The sequence below is a fragment of the Tamandua tetradactyla genome, chromosome 6 (genome assembly GCF_023851605.1).
Source record: "Tamandua tetradactyla isolate mTamTet1 chromosome 6, mTamTet1.pri, whole genome shotgun sequence".
Classification (NCBI taxonomy): domain Eukaryota; kingdom Metazoa; phylum Chordata; class Mammalia; order Pilosa; family Myrmecophagidae; genus Tamandua; species Tamandua tetradactyla.
Window position 1 is genome coordinate 28,907,761 of NC_135332.1, and position 24,144 is coordinate 28,931,904.

At 35.0% G+C, this 24,144-nt stretch overlaps 1 protein-coding gene and 1 pseudogene across 4 annotated transcripts in view; one reads left to right on the top strand and one right to left on the bottom strand.

Moving 5' to 3' along the window:
* The window catches only part of NPEPPS (aminopeptidase puromycin sensitive), a 146,309-nt gene that overhangs the window by 62,143 nt on the left and 60,022 nt on the right, over positions 1-24,144 (top strand). The window contains exon 1 of one of the 4 annotated variants that reach the window (XM_077164605.1): positions 16,000-16,018. The exons of the other annotated variants lie outside the window; for them this stretch is intronic. The gene's annotated coding sequence lies outside the window, so the exon portion shown is untranslated. Of the gene's footprint in view, positions 1-15,999; positions 16,019-24,144 lie in introns of those variants that run through there. 4 annotated transcript variants of the gene reach the window in all.
* On the bottom strand, positions 10,079-10,930 carry LOC143685618 (solute carrier family 25 member 32 pseudogene; annotated as a pseudogene).

Here is a 24,144-nt window from a genome sequence, read left to right on the forward strand (position 1 = left end):
AGCACTTGAGAAAAAGGTGTATCCTGCTGTTGTGGGATGTAATGTCCTATAAATGTCTGTTAAGTCTAGCTCATTTATAGTAATATTCAGATTCTCTATTTCTTTATTGATCCTCTGTCTAGATGTTCTGTCCATTGATGAGAGTGGTGAATTGAAGTCTCCAACTATTATGGTATATGTGTCTATTTCCCTTTTCAGTGTTTGCAGTGTATTCCTTACGTATTTTGGGGCATTCTGGTTCGGTGCGTAAATATTTATGATTGTTATGTCTTCTTGTTTGTAATAGATTCTTTGTTCTTTTGTTTTTGAATTGTATGATTTTTTTTATGTATACATGATGTCAAACCTTTATCCGATTCTTGATTTCCAAATATTTTCTCCCATTGAGTTTGCTGCCTCTTTACCTTTTGACAAAGTCTTTTGAGGCACAGTAGCATTTGATTTTGAGGAGTTCCTATTTTTTAATTTTTTTCTTTCTTTGCTTGTGCTTTGGATATAAAGTTGAGGAAGCTACCTACTATTCCTAGGTCTTAAATATTTCCTTGTATTTTCTTCTAGCAGTTTTATGGTACTGGCTCTTTTATTTAGGAAAGAGTTTTTTATTTGAACTTTCTCTCCACATCAAGATTCTTTGCTTTTTGCGTGTGATAATTTGTGTAGTCATTCAAGGAGTTTTTATTAAATACCCATGCTTAAGTGACAGTTTGTTAAGTGTGTAAGGAAATCTGAAATTGCTTCTTTATCTATTTAGGAAACAAAACTAATTGCAAAAACAGAGACAAGCAGAAGGCCATGTTTTCAAAGAGGAAGAATTTACATGGTGTTACCATTAAGATAAAACCTCAAGTTTCTAATTCCTGATCTTGTTTGGATTTCTCAGTTTATCTGTGAAGTGTGTTCTGGTTTCGATGCAGAATGGATCCATTCTCAAATAAGTAATCTTTTAGTGATAGTAGCTCAAACATGTTATATTGAAAAATCAAACCCCTGTGTTAGAAATAACTTAATTTCTTTTAAGTGAATCAGAAATAAATAGCATGAAGTCTGGCGTTACTACATATTTACATTCTTTCACTTTCATTTTAGTTGTTTTGAATCACAGCAAAAGTCTCTCTGATAAAGAGTGGGCGGTTTGCATATGCTTAGGTACATATAAAGTGTATGAGTATATAAGTTTTAATTTTTTTCTTGTTAATATTTGTTGTTTCCAAACATGTAATATGTGGTTTGCCTTAGTCATTGCTTTTTTAGGTGGCTTATCATTTGTGTATAGAAGATACATTTGTCTTCTTTTTTAAATTTTTTTATTAATTAAAAAAATTAACTAACACAACATTTAGAAATCATTCCGTTCTACATATGCAATCAGTAATTCTTAATATCATCACATAGGTGTATGGTCATCATTTCTCAGTACATATGCATTGATTTAGAGAAAGAAATAGCACGACAGCAGAAAAAGAAATAAAGTGATAACACAGAGAGAAAACAAAACTAAAAATAAAAAGTACAAAAATATATAAGAGGAAAAAAAAAAAAAACTATAGCTCAGATGCAGCTTCATTCAGCGTTCCAACATAATTACATTACAATGGGCAGTATTGTGCTGACCTTTTTTTTTTTTTAGAAATCATACCATTCTACATATGCAATCAGTAATTCTTAACATCATCACATAGATGCATGATCATCGTTTCTTAGTACATTTGCATCGGTTTAGAAGAACTAGCAATATAACCGAAAAAGATATAGAATGTTGATATAGAGAAAAAAAATAAAAGTAATAATAATAAGAACAAAACAAACAAAACAAAACAAAACAAAAACCTATAGCTCGGATGCAGCTTCATTCAGTATTTTAACATGATTACTTTACAATTAGATATTATTGTGCTGTCCATTTTTGAGTTTTTGTATCTAGTCCTATTGCACAGTCTGTATCCCATCAGCTCCAATTACCCATTATCTTACCCTGTTTCTAACTCCTGCTGAACTCTGTTACCAATGACATATTCCAAGTTTATTCTCGAGTGTCGATTCACATCATTGGGACCATACAGTATTTGTCTTTTAGTTTTTGGCTAGACTCACTCAGCATAATGTTCTCTAGGTCCATCCATGTTATTACATGCTTCATAAGTTTATCCTGCCTTAAAGCTGCATAATATTCCATCGTATGTATATACCACAGTTTGTTTAGCCACTCGTCTGTTGATGGACATTTTGGCTGTTTCCATCTCTTTGCGATTGTAAATAACGCTGCTATAAACATTGGTGTGCAAATGTCTGTTTGAGTTTTTGCCCTTAATTCCTTTGAGTAGATTCCCAGCAATGGTATTGCTGGGTCGTATGGCAATTCTATATTCAGCTTTTTGAGGAACCGCCAAACTGCCTTCCACAGTGGTTACACCATTTGACATTCCCACCAACAGTGGATAAGTGTGCCTCTTTCACCGCATCCTCTCCAGCACTTGTCATTTTCTGTTTTGTCGATAATGGCCATTCTGGTGGGTGTGAGATGATATCTCATTGTGGTTTTGATTTACATTTCTCTAGTGGCCAGGGACATTGAGCATCTCTTCATGTGCCTTTTGGCCATTTGTATTTCCTCCTCTGAGAGGTGTCTATTCAAGTCTTTTTCCCATTTTGTAATTGGGTTGGCTATCTTTTTGTTGTTGAGTTGAACAATCTCATTATAAATTCTGGATACTAGACCTTTATCTGATATGTCGTTTCCAAATATTGATTCCCATTGTGTAGGCTGTCTTTCTACTTTCTTGATGAAGTTCTTTGATGCACAAAAGTGTTTAATTTTGAGGAGCTCCCATTTATTTATTTCCTTCTTCAGTGCTCTTGCTTTAGGTGTAAGGTCCATAAAACCGCCTCCAATTGTAAGATTCATAAGATATCTCCCTACGTTTTCCTCTAACTGTTCTATGGTCTTAGACCTAATGTTTAGAGCTTTGATCCATTTTGAGTTAACTTTTGTGTAGGGTGTGAAATATGGGTCTTCTTTCATTCTTTTGCATATGGATATCCAGTTCTCTAGGCACCATTTATTGAAGAGACTGTTCTGTCCCAGGTGAGTTGGCTTGACTGCCTTATCAAAGATCAAATGTCCATAGATGAGAGGGTCACATTTGTCTTCTTGAGTTAGGTTCTCTAACCTTCAGACACGGTCAGGTACCTAACAAAGTAGATACTTTTTCAAAATCATATTTCTTAATAGTAATGGTAATAAAAATAATTAAGACTTCAGTGTTTACCATATGGCAGTCACTAAGCTCTTGACATATATTAGTTGATTTGGACAATTTGAGGCACAGAAAGGCTATCTTATTTAACTTACTCTATGCCATTAGATTGATAATTAGAGCAGGGATTCAAATCTAGGCAGTTTGCCTCTAAGAGTCATGCATAAAACTACCATACTCTACTGCTGGTCATTAACCACACCATATTGCAACTATCTGATTCTAAATTACTTCTGATTAGACTCTTAAGTTCTTTAAGGACCAGGCATCATGATTGATTCTTTTTCACCTGTGGTCTACCATAGTATCTGGCATATATAGTAGGTGTTCAGGAAGTAGTTATAGAATGAAGCAGAATCTTAAGAAATGGAGTACCTGTCAGGTTTGTTAGGCTTTATTTCTTCATGTGTTTATTTTGTTGCATTTATGGGTAACAAACTTACAATATATTTGGGATTGTTTTGTCATTGGCTTTAACTAGTGTTTTACTTTTCTTTAAGGAATGATTTCAAGATATTTAGTAATAAAAATTTTATAAATGTTCTAAATATTAAGAAAATGCCAAGTATCAACATTTTTGAAAATTACAAAATTTCAGATTAAATTGAAAAACTGATTATATAATATTGTATTATATGCAGAGCTATTTTTAAATATACTCCAAATCATTCCTTCCAACTTATTTTTCACTTGAAGGCATTAATAGAAAATAATGTTTTCTGGTATACTGGAAAGAGGAGGGTCATACCAGGAGGGTGGCAGGGGTACTGTCCTTGCTCCAGGCCTTGTCTGACTGACTCAAGAGCTGAGTAAATCTGTATCTTGCAAACCTGTAATCCATATTTGAAACTGCGACAGAACAATTGGCAAGCTCTGCTGTAAGCAATTTCAAAAAAGTTAAAATTGTAAGCAGTCTTAGCTACCAGTTAGTGCTCATTTTGTTTATTTGTGCCTTCCCTTTTTTCCTCGTGGTATCTAGTGCTTTGTCTATTTTATTAGTCTTTTCACAGAACCAAATTTTGCTTTGTTGATCCTCAACTGAATGCTTATTTTCTGTTTCTTAAACTTCTGCTCCTTGTAAGTTATTGAGATTTGTTTGCTTTGTCTTTTTTTTAACTTCTTTAGATGGATAACTGGCTTGTTAATTTTCAGCCTTTTTTTTTTTTAGTATATTCATGGAGAGCTATAAATTTTCCTTTTAAAAATTTACTGCTTTTAGCTGCATCCCATGCATTTTTTGTTTAGGAAAAATTCTCCATGTGGTGGCTGTGGCTGTTGATATTTGTTGATGCTACTCTTCCTTTTTTAGGTTTTTTTTTTTTCTTATAACAATATTGACATGCTGTAACCCGTGTATACTAAAAGTGTATAATTTGATATGTGTTTACGTTTACAACCAGGATAATAAACATATCCATCACCCCCAAACTTCTCATGCCTCTTGGGAATCTGTTGCTTTCCTCCACTCTCCATCCTCAGACATCCAATGACCTACTTTTACATTTTTTGACGTTTAGTATTTTTCTCATTCTGTTCAGAATATTTTCTGATTTCTGGCCCTTGTTCAGAAATGGGGGTTTAATAATTATCTTTTTCTTTTTTATTTCTAGTTTAAAATCACATTATTGTCAGGAACCATACTGTATGATTCCGTTCCTTTGCAGTTTGAGTCATGCTTCGTGGTCCAAGATTTGGTTACTTTTTTAAATGTTTGTTATATTCTTGAAAATAATAATGATTCTGCATTGTTGGGCCTGATTGTTTTATATATGTCTTATCGGATCTCACTGTTAATTTTGTTAAATCTTTATTCTTATTTTGTTTTGTCCATTATTCGTTAATGTTTGCATGTTGTATCTTTTCCCATGCCTTTACTTTCAACCTTTCTGTGTTCTTATGTTTTAGATGTATCTCATGTAAATAGCATATTATACTTTTTTTTCTTCTTAGATCCAGTCTGATAATCTTTTAACTAAAGCATTTTGATTAATTTGCACTTAATATAATCACTTATATTTGGCTTAAAGCTGTCATTTAATTATGTACTTTATCTTAGTCTCTTTTGATTTGAGAGATTTTTTTTTCAAATTAAAAAACCCATTTCTTGACCAATGCAAGAATCTTAGAGTGCATAATCTTCATTTATCTTCCTTCTGGTTTCCATGCTGTTGTTGTGGTTTAGTTTAATTCTCTTATTTTTTTTTTATTTATTTCTAACTCATAAAATATTATGTTATACAGTGTTATGCTCATTTAGATTTACCCAAATATTTAGTATATTTGCTGTTTGTCATTCCAGAATTCCTTCCAGAGTCATTTTCTTTTTACTTAAAGAAAGCCCTTTATATCATTGCTCGGTATGGTTCTGTTGATGGCAAAGTCTGTATTTTGGGGTTTTTTTTGAGTTTACCTTTTGCTTTTTCTTATTTTTTAAACCTTCATTTTGAGAAGAGGGTGTTTAACAATTCTGACTTTATTGAAGTATGATTTACATACAATAAAATGCATTCTTTTTTTAGTGTCCATTTTACATTTTGATGAGTCTTGATAATTATGTACACTAGTGTTACAACCTTCATTTTTTTTTAACTTTTTAGAATTGTGAAATATATATACAAAAAAACAATAAATTTCCAAGTACATTTTAACAAGTAGTTATTGAACAGATTTTAGAGTTTGGTATGGGTTACAATTCTGCGTTTTTTTCTTCTACCTACTCCAAGACACTGGGGACCAAAAGAAACATCAATATAATAATTCAGAAATCATACTCATTTGTTAAATCCTATCTTCTCCGTTATACTCTTTCTCTTTCTTTTTTAATGTTAAGTAGCATATGTGTAAAACAATAAATTTCAAAATACTTCGCAGCAATTAGTTGTAGAACAGATTCAGGTTATAATTCCACAATTTTAGGTTTTTCCTTCTAGCTTCTCTAAGGTGCTGAAGACTAAAACAAATATCAATATAATGATTAAGCAATCATACTTATGTGTTAAACCCTACCTTCTCTGTATAACTCCGCGATCACCTTTGATCTTTATCCTGCTTTTTATGGGTATATGGGCTATGCTTATTCTAACTTTTTCATGTTGGAAGGGGCTATCGGTAATATGGGATGGGGGATGGAACTAGTTGTCATTCTGGAGAGGCTGGCCCCTCGGCATTTCAGGACTAATCTGGTCCAGGGACCCATCTTAACTTTCGTATTTGAAGATTATTTTCACTGAGTATAAAATTCTGGTTTGGCAGTTGTTCTAGTTTGCTAGCTGTCAGAATGTAATATACCAGAAATGGAATGACTTTTAAAAAGGGGTATTTAATAAGTTGCTAGTTTACAGTTCTAAGGCTGAGAAAATGTCCCAGTTAAAGTAAGTCTATAGAATATCCAATCTAAGGCATCCAGGAAAAGATACCGTGATTCAAGAAGGCTAGTGAAGTTCAGGATTTCTCTCTCAAGTGGAAGGGCACATGGCAAATGCAGTTCTAATTTCTCTCTCTTCTGGAAGGGCACATGGTGAACACAGCATCATCTGCTATCTTCTTCTTCTGACTTCCTGTTTCATGAAGCTCCCTGGAAGGCATTTTCCTTCTTCACCTCCAAAAGTTACTGGCTGGTGAACTCTTCTTCTCATGGCTATATTGTTCTGCTGTGCTATCTCTGAATCTCCTTTGTTCTCCAAAATGTTTCCTCTTTTATAGGACTTCAGAAACTAATCAAGACCCACCAGAATGGGTGGAGACATGTCGTCACCTGATCCAGTTTAGCAACCACTCTTGATTATATCACATCTCCAGGGAGATGATCTAATTACAGTCTCAAATATCCAGCATTTGATAAGGATTAGAAGAAACGGCTGCCTTTACAAAATGGGATTAGAATTAAACGTGGCTTTTCTAGGGTACATACATCATTTCAAACCAGCACAGCAGTTACTTTCTTTTACGTTCTTTCAGCACATTGATGACTTCATTCAACTGTCTTCTTTCTTCCGTTGCTGCTTTTGAGAAATTGGCTCTTAGGCTATTGCTTCTTTTGTGATAGTCTTCCTCCCAACCCCACACCCCAGCTTTAAAAAAAATTTCTCTCTGGTTTTCGGGAGTTTATACCATGCTGAATTGAATTTCTTTTTATGTAGTATGCTTGAAATTTGGAGGGCTTGGTGCATATATGGTACCTTTAATTGATTTTTATTTTTATTTTTATTTATTTTTTGTTTTACATGGGCAGGCACCGGGAATCGAACCCAGGTCCTCTGGCATGGCAGGCAAGCGTTCTTACTGCTGAGCCACCGTGGCCCGCCCTTTAATCGATTTTTAGAAAAGTCTCAGTTATTATCTCTTTAGATATTGCTTCTGCTCCCTTCTGTCCCCTAGTCTCCCCTCCTGGACTCCAATTAAATGTATGTTTGACCTTCTAACAGTCATCCATATTTCTTATATTTCTTATCGTCCGAAAGTGGAGTGGTTTACCAGGACTGCCAGTCGTGATTTCAGTGGGCCCAAGACTCCTAGAATGCAGGTTTCCTCCTTCTGGAATCACATCCTCTTGTAGACTGACTTACCTTGTTGCCCTTTGATGCTTTTAAGAAGAGACACTCCCATTCCCACCCCATCTGCCAGCTAGCTTTTTAGTTTTGGGGGAAAGTGGAGTAAGGTAGAAAATTTGTTCAAATTAAATTAAATTTTTACCATTAATAGAATTAAAGTCTTAATTTATTTTTATAGATGAGAAAACTAAGATGCAGAAGTTAGTAATAGTGTAAATTTAAGTTTAATTTTTTCTGCTAGTAATAGTGTAAATTTAAGTTTAATTTTTTCTGCTAAATTTTTATAGTAAAATATCAACCTTAGTTAATTATAAACTTCCTTTTTTATGAAAAACACAATATTTAATTTTAATACAATAATCCTATGCATATTACACAGGATTATAGGAAATACAGTTTGATATATGTCAATTCATTTTTATTTAAAAAGATGTCATTTTCAAAATAAAAAATAGGCCTGTTTTTTAAAATTTATTTATTAGTTAAAAAATTAAGAACAAACAAAAACATTATCATATCATTCCGTTCTACATATATAATCAGTAATTCTCAATATTATCACATAGTTGCATACTCATCATTTCTTAGAACATTTGCATCAATTCAGAAAAAGAAAAAGACAAAAAGAAATAAAATGATAACAGAGAAAAAAAAAAGATTATACATACCATACCACTTACCCCTTGCTTTCATTTATTGCTAGCATTTCAAACTAAATTTATTTTAACATTTGTTCCCTCCATTATTTATTTTTATTGATAGGCCTGTTTTTAAAGAACCACTTAAATAGGGTTTTGAAAACTGCAATGTTTTATTTACAACAAATAGGTGGTAGTCCAAAAGCATTTGTAGATGTGTATGATTTAAAAAAACCATAATTATTATTTTGGCATTCTTTTGGCAAAGGCCTTTATATTCACAAGATATCTACAACGATCTATGAAAGTAAAATCAATATTGTCCATTAATGTAATTTGTATCTAAACATAAATTTGAACAACCAATATAGAGTCATCATTTAATTTTTGATCTGGACCCATACATGCCAAATTTAAGTGAGTATTACTCTACTTTATAGAGGGCGCATTTCTCATTTCAATACAGTTTGCCAGCAAACACATACCCAGACATCCCTGAATCTGTATTAGGGGATCGATGAGTACCTCTAATAAGTGATTTATAGCCATATGTGCTATTAGCTGGATCCTAGAAGTTCAGATTTTATACGTTTAGAATACTCTTCAGCGTCTGTGCCAAAGAAACAAGAACTGGATCCTGAACTACATTTAAATTATGGAAGGAGCCTCTGAAAAAAATTAAACATTAGTAATGGATTAACAACAGATACCAGATATTTCTCAAATTTAGAGAAATATATAACTTCCCAGTTTTCTCTAATAAATCCCTTAAAATTGAATTAAAAGTAAAGTACATTTACAGTAGATTATTTCTTATCAAAATATCCCAATCAAAAATGGTCTGGATTTGGGCAACACATTTTCAGTAATCATTAAAGTTTAATTTACCCTTGTAGCATACAATGACACTCTTTAAAGAAACCATCTTCTTCCTACTGTGCAGTGGTCAATTTCAAAGCCAGTCCAAGTTTATCTAGGATATGGACAGATGAGTAAAAAATATGGATATAAAAATAAACAAATAGGGGGAGCAAAGGTTAAAATAAATTGGGTGGATGGGAATACTAGTGGTCAGTGAAACGGAGGGGTAAAGGGTATGGTATATATGAGTTTTTTCTTTTTTTTTTTCCGGAGTGATGCGAATATTTGAAAAAAATGATCATGGTGATGAATATACAACTGTGATGATATTGTGAACCATTGATTTTATACCATGTATGGAATGTTTGTATGTTAAGAATGTTTGGGTTTGTATGTTTTTTCAAAAATATTTTTAAAAAAGCAGTTCAGGCAAATGAGTTTAGAAAAAAACAGCAAATTCATCTCAATCCATGTAGCGTATGTTGCAAAGCAGTTTCTGTTTTGAACAATGAAATGGATGAATCTCTACACTCAATATCTGTTTTAACATTGTGCTGATGGCAGCCAATTTTAGGCAGAGATAGCTAAGCCCCATAAATATGGGAATGCAGAAAACAGAAAAATATTGTGGAAACTTAGCAGTTCTTTGACTTCATCAAATGATTACGTATCAGTTTCAGTTATGATCCATGTATTCTTAGAGTATTCTGAATCTTAAGTTTTAAGCACTTGTTGGCTGTCTTGTGCAGATCTATTGAAATTACCTTCTTTTAGCTTACTTTCTCTTTTCTCTAAGGTCAACCAAAAAATACTAGACGTTTTCATATACCACAAAAGTAAAACAGCAGGCTGGAGTCACTCTAATCAAATTGAGGGCAATTTCTTTGTAAAATCCACTGGTGCTTTCTTTCCTTTATGTTGTCATGATTGTATCCAATACACCCTTGTAAAAAAGGTGTTTGTTGATCCTGAAAATGAGCTCTCACAACTTGATGCAGGTTTGTTGATGCCACAGCGAATATTTTGGATAATGCTGCAACAGATACCTATTACACTGTGCTCAACTGGGATTTTGGTAATGTATTAATATGCTAGGTGTACTTCAGTTTCAGCAATTCATATGCCATAAACCATGTGAGGTTCCAGACAGCTCAGAAACAATTCCCTTCTATAATCCATGCACACCTTCATACTTAAAAATTTTCAGAAGTGTATCAAACATTTGTTTATAGTGTGGTGGAGTGTTACATCGCCATCATACTGTAACATAAGGTGAACTTTTGCTACCCATAATGGGTTTGTAATAAAGAGTGTCATGGCTCTAACTTCAGCAGCTGAGACGAGGTATTCTGTTGCCTCTAACCATTCAGCTCTTCCTTCTGTCTGATATGATTTGATGCATAATAACAGTGAAGTGGATCTTCATGAGATTGAGCGGATGCAGCATGAGATTAGACCAAACCCCACCGCTTACTTCTGCCACCAGATTCTTGTACTGGATATGGCGGAAAATTGTGCGCTTTGTCATTAACCCAGATGTGACTGGCTCTGGCCAATCAAAGGCTCTGGGCTGGCTAGCACCATGGTCACTGCCCGGCAGCAGCAGAACTGCAAAGGATCTGAGCATCGATTCCAATGCAGGAGAACAGGAGTGAAGCCGGGAGACCCTAGCTCAGAGGGGTTAAACTTCTTTTTAGAATATGAATCTAGCATCTTACAAGAAATTGTTCTGTCTTTATCTTGGAGTTGTTTATAAATGAGTACATAAGGGCTTTATCATTTTTTAAATGGTTATATAGTATTTCATGGAATGAATTTGTCATAATTTATTAAACCAGTCTTCCCTTAATGGACTTTAAATTATTTCCAGTCTTTTGGAATTCCATGCTGTAGTAACATCATTGTACATATCTTACATTATTTTACACATTAGAAGGTATCTGTAGAATAAAATTCCTGGAAATGATAGATTGTAATCTCATTACTGGATCTTTGTAATTTTGATTGATATTGTCGAATTATACTTCAAAGGGACTACACCTTATACCAATAAACTTATACCAATTTGTTAACCATGCACCCTCATCAGTACCATATCTTCTAAAACTTTTAAATCTTTGTTAAACTGATAGGCGAAAAATGGTTATCTTGTGGTAATTTTACATTTCTTTTTATCACAAGTAAGATAATGATAATCTTTTCATATATTTAAATAACATTTGTATTTCCCTTTTCTGTTTTTTGTCCATTCCTATCATTTGTCCATTTTTTCTTTTTAAATACAATTTTATTGAGATATATTCACATACTACATAATCATCCAATTGTCTCACACAGTATCATTATATAGTTTGTGCATTCATTATCACAATCGATTTTTGAACATTTTCATTACTCCAAAAAAAGTGAAAATAAAAACAAAGTGGAACATCCAAAACATCCCGTCCCCTCTACCCCCCACATTATTTATTTTTTGTCTTTATTTTTTTTACACATCTGTCCATACACTGGATAAAGGGAGTGTCAGGAACAAGGTTTACACAATCATGTAAAAGTGCTATAGTTATACTATCATCTTCAAGAATCAAGGTTACTTGATTATAGTTCAACAGTTTGAGGTATTTCCCTCTAGCTACTTCAGTATACCAAAAACTGCAAAGGGATATCTGTACTGCATAAGAATAACCTCCAGAATGATCTCTGGACTCTATTTGAAATCTCTCAGTCTCTGAAACTTTGTTTCATTTCTATTTCCTCTTTTGATCAAGAAGACATTCTCAGTCCTAAAATGCCAGGGTCAGGCTCATCCCTGGGAGTCATGTCCCACGTGGTGGGGGTGGCAGTGAGTTTACCTGCATAATTGACTGAGAGAGGTGACATCTGAGCAACAGAAGAGGTTCTCTGGGGGTGACTTTTAGGCATAGTCATAAGTAGGCTTAGCTTCTCCTTGTAGGAATAAGTTTCATGAGGGCAAGCCCCATTTGCCCATTTTAAAATTGAGTTTTAGCTCTTTTTTATTGATTTTTTAAAAATCATTTCTTTATAAGTAAAGGAAATGAATCCTTTCTCCATCATATGTATTGTAATTTTTTTTCTCCCATTTTGTCATTTGGTTTTGATTTTGGTTATGGTCATTTTTATAATGCCAAATATGTTTTACATTACATTTGTTTCTTTTATGACTGCTGGGTCTCAAGGCATGTTTAGAAATGTTTTCCCCAGATGGTGATTATTTTAAAAAATCAATATAATAATTTTATTTTTAAATAGAAATATTTTTCTATCTAGAATTTATTTTGATGTTAGTTATAATATCAAATGTAATTTTTTTTAATTTTTTATGTTTTTAAATACCAAAAAACACAAAGCAAATGCAAACATTCCTGTTTTGATCATTCTGGTCTACATATATAATCAGTAATTCACAATATCATCACATAGTTGCACATTCATCATCATAATCATTTCTTGGAACATTTGAATCTATTCAGAAAAAGAAAAAGACAACAGAAAAATAAAACAAAACAGAAAAAAAAATTATACATACCATACCCCCTACCCCTCCCTTCATTGACCCTTTTCCTTACCCTCTGGGAAGCAGCCTGTTGGGGAGGGGCACCGGCTGCCGCAGCTTGGGAAACTCACATTCTGGGTGAGTTTGCAGCTGGTCCAGACTGGGGTATACTGTGTGTCTGGTCACTGATGTGGCCCCAGGAGCTGTTCTGTACTGTTTCTGGTTATTTAGTAGTTGTTCTGGAGGACGAACTAAAACGCACACGTTGCTAAGCCGCCATCTTGATTATCTCCCTTAAATATAAATTTTTTTGTTCCTACACTATTGACAATGTTTTCCCACATCCAAAATGTCACCTTTACTTTACATTGAATTGTATATGTGTTTGATTACCTTTTCTAATCTGTTGCATTGTACGTTGCATTATTCCTGAAACAGTTCCATACTTAACCACTGTTATAACTTTGAAATATGTTTAATATCTGGTAATCTGGTTGGGCAAGTCCTGTTGTTACTCTCATTAAGTCTCATTTTCAGAATTATTCTCTCCTCTATTGATCCTCTTTTTCAGACTTCTAATTTAATTGATTTTTGCATGTGAACATTAGGGTTAGAGTGTCAAATTAAAAAGATAATCCTGTTGATGTTTTTATAAAGATCATGTTTGTAACTTTAAGAGAATCAACCATTTTAAGATTAACCCTAAATAAGACTATTATTTACCTTTCCATTTTTGTCTTTTGTGTCTTTATGTAGTGCTTAAACTTCCTGTATATTTTATATATTTCTTGTTAAATGTATTTCTTTCATCGTTTTTGTTTCTGTTAAAAATGAGTTCTTTTCTTCCTTTATATCCTCTAGCTTTGGGGATGAAAGAAAGCTATTGATATCTGTATATTAATTTGTATATTGTCACATTTCTGAATTTTCTGTGTTTGTAGAAATGATGAACTTTTTAAACTTTTTTTAATTATATAATATATCATATATACAACGCAAAGAAGTAAAAAAGCAGTAGTTTTCAAAGCACTCTTCAACAAGTGGTTACAGGACAGATCGCAGAGTTTGTCATGGGCTACCATACCATCCTCTCAGATTTTTCCTTCTTTACGCTCCAGAATAGAGGAGGCTAGAAGGAATAAATACTTTTTATCATTACAGTTACCTTTTTTCTTTTCTTTTTTTTTGTGAAAAATGCCATATATACAAAAAAGCAATACATTTAAAGTACAGCACAACAATTAGTTGTAGAACAGATTTCAGAGTTTGGTATGGGTTACAGTTCGAGAATTTTAGGTTTTTACTTCTGGCTGCTCTAAGATACTGGAGACTAAAAGAAATATCAATTTATATATTCTTCTTTAGTGCTCATGGAACATTTTCCAGGATAGATCACATGCTGGTGCACAAAACAGGTCTTTATACATTTAAAAACACTGCAGTTATTCAAAGCACTCTCTGATTACAGTGAAATGAAGCTGGACATCAATAACTACCAAAGAACAAGAACTTTGACAAATATATCAAGATTAAATAACACACTCTTAAACAACCAGTGGGTAAAATAAGAAATTGCTGGTGAAATCATTGGTAATCTAGAGATGAATGAAAATGAAAATACAACATATCAGAATTTACAGGATGCAGCAAAAACGATGCTGAAAGGGAGATTTATTGCCCTAAATGCCTATATTAAAAAACAAGAAAGAGCACACAAAATCAAGGACTTAACTGCTCTCCTGGAGGAACTTGAGAAAGAACAGCAAACTAACCCCAAAGCAAATAGAAGAAGAGAAATAACAAAAGATTAAAGCAGAGCTAAATGAATGGGAGAACAAAAGAACAATAGAAAGAATCAATAAAACCGAAAATTGGTTCTTTGAGAATATCAGCAAAATTATGGGGCCCCTAGCATGGCTGAAAAAGGAAAAAAAAAAGAGAGAGAGAGAGAGAAGATGCAAATAAACAAAATCAGAAATGAGAAGGGGTGAGTTACTCCAGACCCTGAAGAAATAAAAGAAATCGTAAGAGGATACTATGAAACTTTATGCCAACAAACTAGACAATTTAGATGAAATGGATAAATTCCTGGAAACACAAAACAAGCTGTACTGATTCAGGAAGAAACAGAAGAGCTCAACAAAATCAGTCACAAGTAAAGAGAATCAATCAGTCATCAAAAATCTTCCTACAAAGTAAAGCCCAGGGCCAGATGGCTTCATGGGGGAATTTTTCAAACATTCTAAAAAGAACACACACCAATCCTGCTCAAACTTTTCTAAAAAAAATGAGAAAAAAGGAATACTGCCTAACTAATTTATGAAGCTATTATCATTTTAATACCAAAACCGAGTGAAGATGCTATAAGAAAGGAAAATCTACAGGCCAATCTCCCTGATGAACAGAGATGCAAAAATTCTCCCCTAAATGCTCGCCAATCAAATCCAACAACACATTAAAAGAATGATACAGCCCCCAATGCTGGGGTTTGTTCATATGAAACTTAACCCCACAAAGGATAGGTCAAGCCCACTTAAAATTAGGCCTAAGAGTCACCCCCAAGAGAACCTCTTTTGTTGCTCAGATGTGGCCTCTCTCTCCAGCCAACACAAGGAGAAACTCATCGCCCTCCCCCTCTCCATGTGGAACATGACTCCCAGGGGTATGGACCTTCCTGGCAACGTGGGGTAGAAATCCTAGAATGAGCTGGAACTCAGCATCAAGGGATTGAGAAAATCTTCTTGACCAAAAGGGGAAAGAGAAAAATGAGACAAAATGAAGTGTCAAGGGCTGAGAGATTCCAAACAGAATCAAGAGGTTATCCTAGAGGTTATTCTTACACATTAAATAGATATCACCTTGTTAGTTAAGGCAACAGAGAGGCTGGAGGGAACTGCCTGAAAATGTATAGCTGTGTTCCAGTAGCCATGTTTCTTCAAGATGATTGTATAATGATACAGCTTTCACAGTGTAAAAATAAATAAATGGGGAACAAAGGTTAAAATAAGTTTAGATTGAAATGCTAGTGAGCAATGAAAGGGGGGGTAAGGGGTATGGTATATATGAATTTTTTCTGTTTTCTTTTTACTTCCTTTTCTGAATTGATGCAGATGTTCTAAGAAATGATCGTGATGATGAATATACAACCTGTGATAATATTGTGAGTTACTGATTATATATCAAGAGTGGAATGATCATATGGTAAGAATGTTTGTGTTTGTATGTGGTTGTGTTTAATAAATAAATAAATAATTTGGGGAAAAAAGCAAAGAAGCATTATTTTTGGCCACTAAAAAAGGGCACTGCTCTATAGGGCCCCTTTTCGTATTTCACAAAATACTGATTAAACTTTTAGTGTCTGTTGATTAAGAAAATCATAGTTCTTGGTTGTCCTTGTGTTTCAAACCTAGTTAAAATAGATTTGGTTTTTTGTTAATAGCAGTAACATTTAAAGTGTGAGACATTTCAATGTCAAGACAATGTTTTATATACATGTCGTTACACAAGGGATCAGGGAGTCAGTCCTGTGACCTGTAGTCCACGGGCTGGAAACTATTTATTCTTTATATTTATTGTTCTATATAATATAGCACTTATGAATAAAAGATTAACTTGAGATATTAGAAGTCCATTGAATCCGTTTTCTTAAAGTTACTGTTTTCCAAAGGCGTGTGAATTTATTTTAGCAAGTTCTTATTTAGGAGAAACACTGAATCTAGATCTTATTTAATAGGCAAAGCAGGAGTTACTTTATAACCACTGATTATGTTATTCATTGATACATGAAATTGGCTTTAATGGAAACAGTAGACTCCCTCCGGGCAGTGTGTCCTTACCAAAGAAAAGGTATTGTATTCCTCTGGCAGCCTGTTATAGCAGAAGGGGAAGACCAGTTTAAAATATTAAGTGACAAGAACAATGGCAGATCAGCTCATTCTTTTGTTTATTCATAGTGGGACTTTAATGGGCCATAGGTGGGGAAGGAGAGCAGCAGGTGGTAATTATAGTGAATTAATTAAGGTGGATTCACTGAGGAAGGCATGGAAGCTGGGACATTCATTTCATGAGGTTCCTGGTATTCTTGGGAGAAATGAGGAGGCCTATTTCAAGAAAACATACTGGACCAAATAGCATGCTTACACAAATGTTGAGCAGAAAACTTTTTATTCTGGAATACCTTACATGAAAGAGGTTCTACAGTTATTGAGTGCTTGCCTTCTTTTATTTATAGAGTATCTCTGCATGTCAGAGGAATATTACCTTCTGCAAAGACTGGCTGATTTTATAAACAAGGTGAACTATTTTACCTTCTGTGTTCTCTAGGGACGAGTATGGTTTTTTATTATGATTGGCCCAATTGTACAGACCTAAGCAAGAATGCATGCTTCTTAATAAACCAGACTTGTAAAAGTCTGAATAGATTTATTTAATAAGTGGGCTTGGTATAAAAACTTGACCACCATCTCGAAACAAGTATTTTTTTTTAACATTTTTTTGTTGTATAATATAACATTTATACAAAGCAAAGAAAGAAAAAAAGCAGTTGTTTTCAAAGCACTCTTCTGCAAGTAGTTACAGGACAGATCCCAGAGTTTGTCATGGGCTACTATATATCATCTCAGATTTTTCCTTCTAGCTGCTCCAGGATATTGGCGGCTATAAGGAAAAAATATATATTTTTTATCATCACTTTTTTCTTTTTTGTGAAAAAATAACATATACAAAAAAGCAATAAATTTCAAAGCATAGCACAGCAGTTAATTGTAGAACAGATTTCAGAGTTTGGTATGGGTTACAGTTTGAGAATTTTACGTTTTTACTTCTAGCTGCTCTAAGATACTAGAGACTAAAAGAAATATCAATTTAATGATTCAGCAATCATAATCGTTTGTTAAACCCATCATTCTCTGTATAACTCCACCATCACTTTCGATCTTTCTCCCACTTTTTAGGGGTATTTGGGCTATGCCCATTTTAACTTTTTCATGTTGGAAAGGGCTGTCACTACTCTGAGGTAGGGGAGATGGAACTGGCTTAATTCTGGAAAGGCTGGCTACTCTAGGTTTCAGGACTTACCTGGTCCAGGGAACCATCTGAAGGTTGTAGGTTTCTGGAAAGTTAAACTATTGCATGAAACCATTGTAGAATCTTATATATTGCTCTCAGTGTTCTTTAGGATTGGCTGAAATGGTTTTGGTTGGGGTTTGGCAAGCTATGATAGGTGTAGCAATGTCTAACTGAAGCGTACATAAGAGTGACTGCCAGGGTAGCCTCTTAATCAAAAACAATATCTTTAAAAAGATTTTTAAACTTTAAAAAAATTTTCTTAGTTAATATATACACATGATGTCAAATTCAAAGTACAAATTCATACACAGTACAAATTAAACCTCCCAGTTCCCCTTCTTAGAGACAGTTCTCAGTTTCTTTCATATCATTTGTCAGGTTTTATACATTTACAGACATACATATATTCATGTATATATACATAGGAAGAGTGTACACAAATGATAATATACTGTATACATGGTTTTGAACTTTGATAAGTTATAGTCAAAATTATCTTACTTTTATAAACAAGTAAGACGTTTAAAAATCCAATTCATAAGTCCATCTTATTATATGAAATCTGTAGATCTGTATTGTCATGAATAAGCTTTTAAAGTATAAGTGAACCTCTTGCAATAGTTTTGAGTATAAGATTGTTCTTGTCATGGTTTTATACATTGTATGGTTAAAATCAAATTTAACTTCTATTTAATAGACTACTTAAACATAAGCACTCACACATGCATGCTTATACCCACATATATATGTTTATATCCATATATTCGAAATGCTAATTATATTTAAAAGAATTTTACCTTTGAAATGTAATTTTAATGAGTGGCCTTGTTTAGTGTATAATGAATTAGTTATAGTTTAATTAATATAGAACTGTGTTAGGTATGTAATGATCTAGAAAAGAGTTATTTCCTTTTTTGTGCGTGTTTTATCTTATATTCACGGGTTTTAATTTTTATTTTTTTACTTTTTTTTTTAATTGATAAAACCAAACGACATACAAACACAAACATTCTTAACACATGAGCATTCCTTACTTGGTGCACAATCAGTGGCTCACAATATCATCACAGAGTTGTATATTCATCACCATGATAATTTCTTAGAACATTTGCATCATTCCGGAAAAGGAAATAAAAAGAAAAAAGAAAAAACTCATACATACCATACCCTTTACCCTTCCCTCTCATTGACCACTAGTCACTAGTATTTCCCTCTACCCAATTTATTTAAACATTTCTTCCCCCTATTATTTATTTATTTTTAATCCATATTTTTTACTCATCTGTCCATACCACAGATAAAAGGAGCATCTCGAGAACAGGGTTTTCACAATCACACAATTACTTCTCTAAAGCTTTATCATTATACAGTCATCTTAAAGAAACATGCCTACTGGATGGAACACAGCCCTACAGTTTCAGGTACTTCCCTCTAGCCTCTCTAATACACCTTAAACTAAAAAGGGGATATCTATATAATGCATAAGAATAGCCTCCAGGATAACCTCTCAACTCTGTTTGAAATCTCTCAGCCACTGACTTTATTTTGTCTCATTTCTCTCTTCTCCCTTTTGGTTGAGAAGGTTTTCTCAATCCCTTGATGCTTAGTCCCAGCTCATTCTAGGATTTCTGTCCCACATTGTCAGGGAGGTTTATACCCCTGGGAGTCATGTCCCATGTAGGGGAAGACAGTGAGTTTGCTTGCCATGTTGGCCGAGAGATAGGCCGCATCTGAGCAACAAAACAGGTTCTTTGGGGGGGGGGGGGGGGGGTGTGACTCTTAGGCCTAATTTTAAGTAAGCTTAGCCTATCCTTTGTGGGGATAAGTTTCATATAAACAAACCCCAAGATCGAAGGCTCGGTCTATTGATTTGGTTGTCCTCACTGCTTGCAAGAATATCAGGCCTTCTTCAAATGGGGGAGTTGAATTTTCCCCATTTCTCGCCATTCCCCCAGGGGGACTTGCTAATACTTTTTATTCATTGTTCAAATCACCTTGGCAGTTATCAGGGCATATCACTCTGGACAAACCTACAAAATCTCATGCCCTATCCTAAGCACATCTCATGCCCATGTGCTTAGGATGTTCAATTAATCTGTCCATGTAAGTTATATTATGAAATGTACTATTCAAATTATATATTTTGTACCAAACATTTTTTCGCTTTAGTCTCACACAAACGTTTAAGTTTTAAAATATTATTGACCATGTATTTTCAACACCCTGCAGTATTGACATTGCTTTGTTCTTCTCATGCAAAAATATTTTGTAATTTCTATATTTATAATATCATTGTACACACTAGGCAGTCCTAGATTATACTATCTCAGTCTTTATTGTCTATGTTTCCTTCTGGTTTCATTTGTGCCCCCAGCCCTCCTCCCTCTATCATTCTCACATTCGGCTTCATTAGAAAAGAGTATTTCTTAATGATCATAAGCAGACATTATGCTAAGTACTTTAAAAATTTAATCTTCAAATAACTAAGTAGGTATTGTTAAGATTTTAATTTTATAGTGTGGAAACAGGCTTGGAGAGTTGAATAACCATATGTGCCTGATTATAAGGTTCTCTCCTCCTTATAATCCTTGTAATATTTTAGGACATTTGCATTACTTCAGAAAGTGAAAACCCCAAACATTCCATACCCTTTACCCCTCTCTTTTATTGACCACTAGTATGCATGCTACCCCATTTTAAGAATTACTGTAGAGGTAGGTTAACTAAGACAGTGCATTTTGTCAGTGGAACAGAGCAAAACATCTAGAAATAGATCAATACAAACGTGGGCAGCTGACTTTTTTTTCTCTCTCTCAATAAAGTTATACAGTCATCTAGGAACAGGGCTACTAGATTATAGTTCAATGACTTCAGATATTTCCTTCTAGCTATTTTAATACACTAGACACTAAAAAGAAGTAAATCTATGTAATGAGTCAGTGGTCACAGTCATTTGTTAAATCCTAATTTCTCAGTTACACCTATTCCCTTTCATTTGATCTTTCTGCCAATCTTCAGGGATATCTGGGCAATGACCATTTTAACTTCTTCGTGCTGGAAAGGAGTTTTGTGGAGTAGAAGAATGAATCTGGTTAATGTTCTTGGAGAGACTGGTACCTCTAGATTTTAGGGCTTATATGGCATAGGATCAGTCTGGAGGTCTTAAGTTTCTGAAAAAATAAACTTACTAAGAAAATCTTTACAGAAATTTAGATAGAGCCCAGGGCATTCCTTAGGGTTTTCAGACTGCTGATTGTTGGGGCTTGGCATACCATGGTAGGCTGTGACACCTGGCTAAAGCTTACATAAGAGTAGCTTCCAGAATGATCTCTTGACTCTATTTGAAATCTCTTAGCCATTGAAACGTTTCTTTGTTCCATTTCTTTTCCCTCTTTTAGTCAAGAAGGCATTCTTAATCCCATGATTCCAGGGCCAGCCTTATCCCTGGGAGTCGTGTCCCATATTGCCAAGGAGTCTTAAACTGGGAGTCAAAATCATTAACGTTTTAATTTCATTTTCTTTATCTGTAAAATAAAGAAGGTTGGATTAGAGGATTATTAAAAGTTCTTTTAAAATCTAAAATTAGTTAGTGGGGCCAAGATGGCGGCTTAGTAAGGTGCGCGCGTCTTAGTTCCTCCTCCAGAACAACTACTAAATAACCAGAAACAGTACAGAACAGCTCCCGGAGCCACGACAGACACCAAACACACAGCGTACCCCAGTCTGGACCAGCTGGACTGGCTGCGAGACTCCGCAGTGGTGAGTTCCCCGAGCAGCGCGCGCTTTCCCGGGCTGTAGCAGCTGGCGGCCGGCGCCCCTCCCTCACGGGCGGCTTCCCGGATGGCTGAGAGTCTCGGAGAGGCGAGTTCCCCAAGCCGCGGCAGCCAGCGACCGGCGCCCCTCCCCGACAGGAGGCTTCCTGGTCTGGCTGCGAGGCTCGGATCAGCAAGTTCCCCAAGCTGTGGCAGCCGGCGACCTGCGCCCCTCCCCTACAGGCGGCTTCCCGGAGGGAAAGGAAAGAGTCTCCAACAGTAGCAGGAACTGAGTCCAACCAAACACCAATAGTGGTATTAATAAACAAATTTTGACTACTAAAAATAGGCCCCCATCTCAGGCGAAACTGATCAAAGCAGAAGTCCCCTATTGGGCTAACTGAAAAAGAGGAAAGGGGGTGAAACAGAGCCTTCTGCGGCTGTTTCTACGGAGGCTTGGTTGCCTCTGGACTCAGCACCGGGATTACACAGGTTGCAACTGCCCCAAACGCAGAAACAGGCTGCTTTCAGGGCTCTCTACCACCTGAACCTTCCCCACAGGAGGGGTGAAATGCAACTCAGGTGGAATCCCTCTCTCAAGGAATTCAGATCCCAGGACTTTGCAATTTGAAGCCATTAAAACCAGCCTACAACCTTTCCTCTGTCTCCACCACGCCCCCAGCAGGGAGAGCCTGCCAGAGTTAAAAGAGGCACAACATCTTTTGCTGGTGGGACCCGCAGACAGACAAACGCCATATACTGGGCAGGATAAGAAAAACAGAGCCCAGAGACTTCACAGGAAAGTCTTTCAACCTACTGGGTCTCACACTCAGGGAAATCTGATTAAATGTCCAGACACCAGCAAAAAATAACAAATCACACCAGGAAAAGTGAAGATATGGCCCAGTCAAAGGAACAAACCAATATTTCAAATGAGATACAGGAGCTGAGACAACTAATTCTGAATATACGAACAGAAATGGAAAACCTCTTCAAAAACCAAATCAGTAAATTGAGGGAGGACATAAAGAAGGCAAGGAAAGAGCAAAAAGAAGAAACTGAAAGTCTGAAAAAACAAATCACAGAATTTATGGGAATGAAAGATACAGTAGAAGAGATGAAAAAAACAATGGAAACCTACAATGGTAGATTTCGAGAGACAGAGGTTAGAATTAGTGAACTGGAGGATGGAACATCTGAAATCCAAAAAGAAACAAACTATAGGGAAAAGAATGGGAAAATTTGAGCAGGGGCTCTGGGAATTGAATGATAATTGAAGCGCACAAATATACGTGTTGTGGGTGTCCCAGAAGGAGAAGAGAAGGGAAAAGGAGGAGAAAAACTAAAGAAGAAATTATCACTGAAAATTTCCCAACTCTTATGAAAGACCTAAAATTACAGATTCAAGAAGTGCAGCGCACCCCAAAGAGAATAGATCCAAATAGGCGTTCTCCAAGACACTTACTAGTTAGAATGTCAGAGATCAAAGAGAAAGAGAGGATCTTGAAAGCAGCAAGAGAAAAACAATCCATCACATACAAGGGAAACCCAATAAGACTATGTGTGGATTTCTCAGCAGAAACCATGGAGACAAGAAGACAGTGGGATGATATATTTAAATTACTAAAAGAGAAAAACTGCCAACCAAGACTTCTATATCCAGCAAAATTGTCCTTCAAAAATGAGGGAGTAATTAAAACATTTTCAGACAAAAAGTCACTGAGAGAATTTGTGACCAAGAGACTAGCTCTGCAAGAAATACTAAAGGGAGCACTAGAGTCAGATACAAAAAGACAGAAGAGAGAGGTGTGGAGAAGAGTGTAGAAAGAAGGAAAATCAGATATGATATATATAACACAAAAGGCAAAATGGTAGAGGAAAGTATTACCCAAACAGTAATAACACTAAATGTTAATGGACTGAATTCCCCAATCAAAAGACATAGACTGGCAGAATGGATTAAAAAAACAGGATCCCTCTATATGCTGTCTACAGAAAACACATCTTAGACCCAAAGATAAACATAGGTTGAAAGTGAAGGGTTGGGAAAAGATCTTTCATGCAAATAACAAACAGAAAAGAGCAGGAGTAGCTATACTAATATCCAACAAATTAGACTTCAAATGTAAAACAGTTAAAAGAGACAAAGAAGGACACTATCTACTAATAAAAGGAACAATTAAACAAGAAGACATAACAATCATAAATATTTACGCACCGAATCAGAATGCTCCAAAATACGTGAGGAATACACTGCAAATAGTGAAAAGGGAAATAGACACATATACCATAATAGTTGGAGACTTCAATTCCCCACTCTCATCAATGGACAGAACATCTAGACAGAGGATCAATAAAGAAACAGAGAATTTGAATATTGCAATAAATGAGCTAGACTTGACAGACATTTATAGGACATTACATCCCACAACAGCAGGATACACCTTTTTCTCAAGTGCTCATGGATCATTCTCAAAGATAGACCATATGCTGGGTCACAGAGCAAGT